The sequence below is a fragment of the Diceros bicornis genome, chromosome 34 (assembly GCF_020826845.1).
Source record: "Diceros bicornis minor isolate mBicDic1 chromosome 34, mDicBic1.mat.cur, whole genome shotgun sequence".
Classification (NCBI taxonomy): domain Eukaryota; kingdom Metazoa; phylum Chordata; class Mammalia; order Perissodactyla; family Rhinocerotidae; genus Diceros; species Diceros bicornis.
The window spans coordinates 33,967,660-33,975,640 of record NC_080773.1 but is presented as its reverse complement, the minus strand read 5'-3'; the positions used below and the strand labels follow the sequence as shown (position 1 = coordinate 33,975,640).

General features: G+C 45.8%; 1 pseudogene; it reads right to left on the bottom strand.

Annotated features, from left to right (window-relative positions):
- Positions 1 to 405: 405 nt before the first annotated feature.
- Positions 406 to 7,981, bottom strand: part of LOC131397725 (ret finger protein-like 4A) — a 95,566-nt pseudogene continuing 87,990 nt past the window's right edge.

Below are 7,981 nucleotides of genomic sequence, written 5' to 3'. Positions count from 1 at the left end.
CTACCTTCCTCAATGTTCCATGAATGTTTATGTGCATTTGATATGATTGTGTGTTTCTCAGTTGTTGAATGGAACTTAGTACATACACACTTACATTTTTCTGTTTATATAGGACTTGTTCCCTTATCATTTATAAAATCAATATATCTACTGGGTCACCTTGAAATTTTCATTTAATTGATAACCTCTGTTACACAGTAAGTTTATCCTACAGAAAATAAAAAGGAAAACATTTGGAAATTGGTCTGAAAGTTCAGAACATATTAATTGGAACAGAAATTTATACGAGTCCCAAAAGAAACAACCATGAAAATATGAAATATTTGAAATGTAATATTCCATAATAAATATAACAAACTTGTGTTCACAATCCATGAACTGTGCCATATTCTTCTTGCTACAGTTTTATACTATATGTGTAACAAGTGGAAGTGTTCTTAGCTTGGTGATGAGCACACAGGAATTTTCTATGAATTTTCCTGCAGTCAGAGGTTCATTTTCCTCGCTGGATCTCATTCGAGGACTAGCCATGCCTAGATTTGTCACAGGACAGATTTTCAGGAAGCCCTGATCATCCTTAATTGGATTTGCAGGAGCAAAAGATGGACACAGAGACACTGCAGCAGAAATTTTAGTGAATGTAAAAATATGGGATCCATCACTAACATGATAAAAGGAAATGATCCCACTATCCATATCCAGGAAAATCCCTACTCGGTGTAACCTAGGGCTCACTGAGAGAACAGTGAAAGGCATAGAGCTGGCTGAGAAGAGATCTTCATTGTTCAAACCCTCAGTCCACAAGCCAAGTTCTGAAGACTATAGAATTACTCTTGTTGATTAAGAGATTCTCTGCAAACGCCCACATCTCATTCTTTGCTTGTCCCGACGTCCACCTCCCAGTGATGGCGGCCAGATGTGAAGCGAGGGGAACCCGGGGCAAAAATTTCATAGATGAGTCTCTCAGGACGGGTCCTCCAATACTGTTTGAAATATCCACAGCGGACACTCCTTAGGTCCTCAGAAATGATGAGGTGGTTATTGGCTGTGTCAACATCCAAGGTCATATCCACTGTGGGTGGAAACATAAGCAAATCAGCAAGTACATACACTATATACCACTTTTCACCCTCTGCTGCAAAGGCCCAAATCTCTCATTCACTTTCTTTCTTTAACTCTAAAGTTCTTTCCTAATAAGAGTTTCCCTGAGGAAACTTCCCTGATCCCTTGATTAGATCAAATTTTACACATAGAATGAATGATTATAGTCAAAACTAGTCCTTATTTATCATAGGTATTCTCTACATTAAGTTGTTTGATTTTTTTCATTAAATTTTTTCTTCCTTATGGTACATAATATACATGAAAAAAGAGGCCATGACTGTTGTTTGTTCTCAAATTAGACAAGTAACACAGATTCTGTCAAAATATAGACAGGAAATAAAAATTTTGAATGATGGAAAAAATTTTACGTATTATAAACAATTGAAATATTAAAGTTTTTCTTTTGCAACTACCTTCCTCATTTAGTGTTCTTGAATATGCAATTGCATTCAAGAGCTTTTATTTTCTTTCCTCGAGTTGTACTAAAATATTAAGAAGAAGTGCCAGGAGTCCTGAGATGAGATGGGTAACTCTGGACAGTCAAGATAGAGGAAGAGATTCTCCTGGACATGAGTAGGGATGTGCTGGGATCTTGGCAGCAACTTAGACCCAGAACTTAATGGAGCAGTGCTCAGAGGGGCAAGTTAATTGGAGAATGACTGTGTGTATTGACAACATCTCCAAGTAACCCTAATTATGAGGATGGGTGAAGAGAGATGCTTGTCCCAACATGACTGTGTGGATGGAGTCAATGGACTCTCAGAAATCAACCCTCTGGACCAAAGACGGATACTTTACCTGGCTCCCTTACAACATGGCTCTCTGGGAGATGCTCAGACATTCTGACCATCAGAGAGGAATTGTCAAGACTTGTCAAGTGTCTAGGACAGGTTTCACCATCCCTAATTCAAGTTCGCATGGAGCAAGAAGTAAATTCACTTAGAAAACAAACTAATTTGTTTCTTTCACAATGAGCCTGGGAGGTGTGGTCTGGCGTCCTGAGTTGAGCACATTAGACATGCAGCTGAGCTGTGGTAATTCACCTTAACTCAGGGTAGTGAGACTGAATCAGGCATGATTTCTCCAAGTTCCAGGTCAGGGAGGGAAGCACAGACTGCAGTGCTCAGTTTCAGAGTCTGCGGAGGAGCTCAACCTACAGCACAACCACTTTCACTGTTATGACCCTTTGCCTGGGGCTTCAGCTCTGGGGATCATTCATTGCCCACACTCACTGTGGATTAGAATCACCTGGGGGCTTTTAAACTTTGCAGATTCCTGGGCCTCACCATCAGAGTGGGTCAGATTCAGTGGGTGCAGGGCCTTGGTACTCAAAGTGTGGCCCATGAACTAGCAGACTCAGCACCACCAGAGCTCTTGTCAGAAATCCTGATTCACAGCCCAGCCCAGTGGGATGACTCAGAATCTGCATTTGAATAAGATCCACAGGGATTTAAATACATTTAAGTTTGAGAATCACTGTTCTAGGCCAGTGTTACCCAAAGAAACACAATGTGAGCCCCCTGGGTATTTTAAATTTTCTTACAAACACATTAAAATAGTAATAATATGAATCAGGTATAATTGACTTTTGTGTGTGTGTGTGTGAGGAAGATCAGCCCTGAGCTAAAATCCATGCTAATCCTCCTCTTTTTTTGCTGAGGAAGACCGGCTCTGAGCTATCTATTGCCAATCCTCCTCCTTTTTTTTCCCCCCCAAAGCCCCAGTAGATAGTTGTATGTCATAGTTGCACATCCTTCTAGTTGCTGTATATGGGACGCGGCCTCAGCATGGCTGGAGAAGCAGTGCGTCAGTGTGCGCCTGGGATCCGAACCCGGGCCGCCAATGGCAAAGCGTGCACACTTAACCGCTAAGCAACGGGGCTGGCCCTATAATTGACTTTAATAATACATTTTATTGAATCCAGTATATCCAAAGTCTGATTTCTGCTTGTTTCAATAACCAAGTTTCAAGTCACCAATAGGTACCAGTGGCTATTAGAAATATTGGGTAGCACAGGTCTAGGGCATGACCTAAATATAATATTTTCTTAAAAACCTACAGATGGTTCTAATCTATACTTATAGGTGAGAATAACTTTTGCTTTGAAAAAATAAAAACCTTCAGGTGTTAAATTCAGCTAACACCCTTATTTAATGGAGAATTTTTGAAAAGTTGCTTTTTCCAGGGCCCTTTATGGGTTGGCGCAGGTTGTACAGATACCTTACCTTGGAAATTCCTCATCCTTGGGTTCCTCTGGAGAACAGCTCTCAGCTGGGGCTCTAACTCTTTGATCTTTTTTTTTTTTTTCAATAAGTTTTTTTTATTGTAGTAAAGTATATATAACATAAAATTTACATTTTAACTATTTTTAAGTGTACAATTCAGTGGCATTAAGTGAATTTACATTATTTTGTAACCATCACCATTATCTATCTCCAGAACTTTCTCATAATCCCAAACTGAAACTCTGTACCCATTAAACAATAACTCCTAATTTCTCCCTCCCCCTAGCCCTGGAGATAACTCCTTGATCTTTGAAACCAGCACCCACAGCTGGCTACCAGGCCTGATGTCCCTCTTCTGAGAGACAAGGAAGAAGAAGGGGGATATAGGGCCCGCCCCGTGGCTCAGCGGTTAAGTGCGTGCGCTCCGCTGCTGGCGGCCCAGGTTCAGATCCCGGGCCCGCACAGACGCACCGCTTCTCTGGCCATGCTGAGGCCGCGTCCCACATACAGCAACTAGAAGGATGTGCAGCTGTGACATACAACTATCTACTGGGGCTTTGGGGGAAAATAAATAAATAAAATTATAAAAAAAAAAAAAAGAAGGGGGATATAAATCCTCCCCGAGGGGCTTCTTCTACAGTGAATTGACGCACTGGAGGCAGCAGCCATACCCACATTTCAGGTACATGGGTTTTTCAAGATAAATCATGCAACCACCACATCTGCTTGCTTCTTTTTTTTTTTTTTTAATTTTTTGTTTATTGCAGTAACATTGGTTTATAACATTGTAAAAATTTCAGGTGTACATCATTATACTTCTATTTCTGCATAGATTACATCATGTTCACCACCAGAATACTAATTACAACCCATCACCACACACATGTACCGAATTATCCCTTTCGCCCTCCTTCCTCCCCCTTCCCCTCTGGTAACCACCAATCCAATTGCTTGCTTCTTTAAAGTGTTCAGCCATGGCCACTGTCTGGAGAACAATGTGTGTGATACTGGGATTTCCATTGGTTGGGTGGATATTAGTCTTTGGGACACTTTCATCTTTACATGAGTAGTGATTTGCAATCACTGTTACTAGATAATAAAGAGACAACATAAGTACAAATATAACTGACTCATAGCCCTGAACTCCTGATATTTAAAGCGCTGGTTGGAATGAAGGACACCATTCATTTTTGGGCTTTATTTTAGATGGTGAAAGGGTCTACGTCATACTTGAGCTGTCTACTATGGTGGCCACCAGCCACAAGTGGCTATTGAGCACCAGAGGTGGGCTTATCCACAGAGAAATGTGCTGTGAGTATAAGATGCACACTCAATTTTGAAGGCATCATGAGAAAAAGAGAATAAACTATTTCATTGAGAACTTTCAAAAACTGATTACATTTTGAAATGATTACATTTTTCCTGTAAAATTAGATTTGTTTGATTTTACTTTGTGTGGCTACTAGAAAATAAATTTATAATGACATATGTGGGTCACCTTCTACTGGACAGCACTGATCTAGACCCAGAAACCCTCCACCTCCCTCAGCTGTCCAACCGGCATGTGGCAAAAACCCACAGCAGAATTTGAGAGGTGGATTAAGTCAGTAGCTGAAACTCCACTCACCATCTCACAGAGTCTGCCAAGCTCTGATTTGACTCAGGATGGGAAGACTATATTATTTCTCTAACCGGGGTATTGAACATCTAAGTTCTGCCTACAGCCCCCATTGGAAGTCCCTGTGTTCCTAGGTGCACACACTGTGCTGGCATTCAGTTGGCCTCAGACAGCCCTTGCTGAATTAATGAGTTACTCCAGTGTGAGACCTTGCTTTCTTAGCTCTGCATTTTGTGGAATTTTGAGAAGTAAAAATGAAATCCCATAAGACTGAGCTCACATGTCCTCCACTAGGTCCTCTTCCGGTCTCCAGCTGTTTGTCCTGACAGCTCAGATGTGGAGTAAGATCCACCTACAGGGCCTTTTATTAGACAGGGTCCCTCCTCCCACCTCACTCACATCCCACCTCTCCTCTTTAATCCAATCAGGTTTTGATTTGATTTTGGCATTAGTGAGATTTTTCTCACATCACAGAGAGCTCCCAGGAACTGTGTTGGGGGCAGGAGGAGAGCCTGTCCCAGCTGCAGCCTGCTCAGGGCCAGACACTCACCCCTTAGGAGGGTTAGGAGCCAGCCCAGACACTAGGGATTCAGGGGGCCCACTGGAGAGCTGATGAGGTCCTTGGGTTCGGGGGCTTCAGACAGATGTTTGTGGGCAGTGGATACCACGTTGAGGCCAGGGGGTCCAGTGAGACACCCATGAGGATGGTGATAAGAGTGGCTGTTGAGAGGTGGTGTGTACTCAGCACACGCAGCACCACTGTCCTCACTGTGCCCACTGTGGGACCCTCGTCCACCCACATCCCCTGCAGGTGCCGCTGGTCCACCCAGTATCCTTGGAAATCTCAGTCAGCCTCTGCTGGTGGAGCTGAGAGGACCACCAGGGGCTACCTGTTTGTCATCTGTGTTCTTTCTCTGTGCTGGACCCCAGTGAATCCACAGACCCCCCAGCAAGGTGGGTGCTGCTGTTATCCCCATGAACAGCTGGACATCAGCTTGTTCTAGGCCCTGCAGTCCAGGGGCTTTGGTGATGAGGACAACTCTGTGCGGGGCCTCCTTCCCACGTGCCTGGAGTCAGGTCCTGACTGTAGGATTCATTCCCTCAGAGCCTCATTTTACACCTCGGAATCCCAGGCCCTGCAGGGAAGGCTGTGCTGGGCTCTGGGCACCCTGGGTCAGCCAGGCTTTGTTCTTGCCCAGGAACTGCTGTGGGCAGGAGGCGAGGGGCAGGCAGGTGCAGAACCCCAAGTCACAGGGGCCCAGAGGCTGCACCGAGGCCTGCTCCAGGAGCCCCCTCTCTCAATGATCAGGGCTGACCACGTCTCTGGGGGAGGTGGCTCACCTGAGGGGGGTGGCCATGGGGATGGTGGCCCCCAGACAGATCGTAGAGCAAGAGTGGATGTGCATGGGTGACGGTGATGGTCAGACTTCCTGTCCCTGCTGATGTGGGGATTGGATGAGTCACAGTGGGTCCGCCCCTGCAGACCAGGGTGATGGAGACCTGAGGGGCTGGACAGACCAAGAGTGGTCGCCCACTCTGCCCAGAGGAGGACAGGGTCCCAGGGACGCTGGAACCACATGGGGTCAGTTCAGGATTCAAGATACCAGAAGAGTGCAACAGCATAGGGGAGGGGTGGTGGCCTCTTGGTGGCCTCCTTCCTGGTGCCCTGATTGGCCTGTGGGAGTGAGAGACTGCCAGCGTGAAAGTGGGGCTTTGCCAGTGTCCAGCCCTGCAGCTAGGCAGCCCTGCTCCTGATGCTGGGGCATCCTGGGCACAGGGCCCAGCCCTAGGATGGTTCTGGGTGGAGTTTCAGGGAACTGGGCTCCTGGGTACTGCAGATAGGGCACCCTCCCCCTTCCAGACTGTAAGTCAGACCTTCAGTTCACTGAATTAAGTACGTGTTTTATTATTTCTTGCCTCAGAGCCTTCCTTCCACTTGTGTCAACAGAAGCAGAGGAGGACGATAACATAAAATGTCCTACTTTGGTTTCCTCTATGAAGAGTTAAGGGTTAGAGACTAATTCTCTTCTCAATTTCCTTATTTTTCCAAATGGAGAAGACAATAAAAAACAACAAAACTCAGACCAGCACCCACATAAATTAAATTAGAGGCTTAATCTCAGCACTCTATCCTAGACTTCTTCCTTTTCAATCCAACAGTATGAAATACACAGTAGCTCCAGAAACCCTGAGTCTCCTCATATATTGTTATTTCCAGAATATTCTGGTCACCACTTCTCAACCGGAGCTGCCATTTAAGGGTCCCCTCCCCATTAAACCTGAGCACCTGGGTTTGCAGTGACCCATCAATCACTGAATGTTGAATGAATACAGTCATGCATTCCTGCCTCATTGGTCCACTCTGCTGTATATGCTTCAATCTTTTTTTTTTTTTGGTGAGGAAGATTAGCCCTGAGCTAACATCCACTTCCAATCCTCCTCTTTTTGATGAGGAAGATTGGCCCTGGGCTAATATCTGTGCCCATCTTCCTCTACTTTATATGAGACGCTGCCACAGCTTGGCTTGATAAGTGGTGCGTTGGTCCACGCCCGGGACCCGAACCTGTGAAGCCTGGACCACTGAAGTGAAGCACGCAGAAACTCAACTGCTAGGCAACTGGGCTGGCCCCGCTTCAACGTTTTCTTTCAAGGGCAGATGTGTCTCCAGGGCCCTGGGAGTCAGATGTCGGGCTCTGGGCTGAGCTGCTTGGGCCCTTTGTGGGTGCTGGGGAGGGCCCTGTGGGCGCCATTCTGACCGGGGCATCTGTTCCTGGGGGTTGAAGTGGACAAGCTTCTACCAAGATTTTCTGTTGGAGGCCATGGCGGGAGGGCCTCTGGGTTCTGCCTGGATTTAGGGTCTGGGAGCTGGGCAGGGAGGGAGCCTGTGCGTCTGGGACCAGTAGGTGGTGCCAGAGATGAAGGCCTGGTCCCCATCTCCCCGGTTGAGTGGCCTTGGCTGTTGCTCAGGAAATCTCAGCCACCAGCACTGGACAGGCCTCCAGAGTCCTTTACTCCCACAGGACACACTGACACA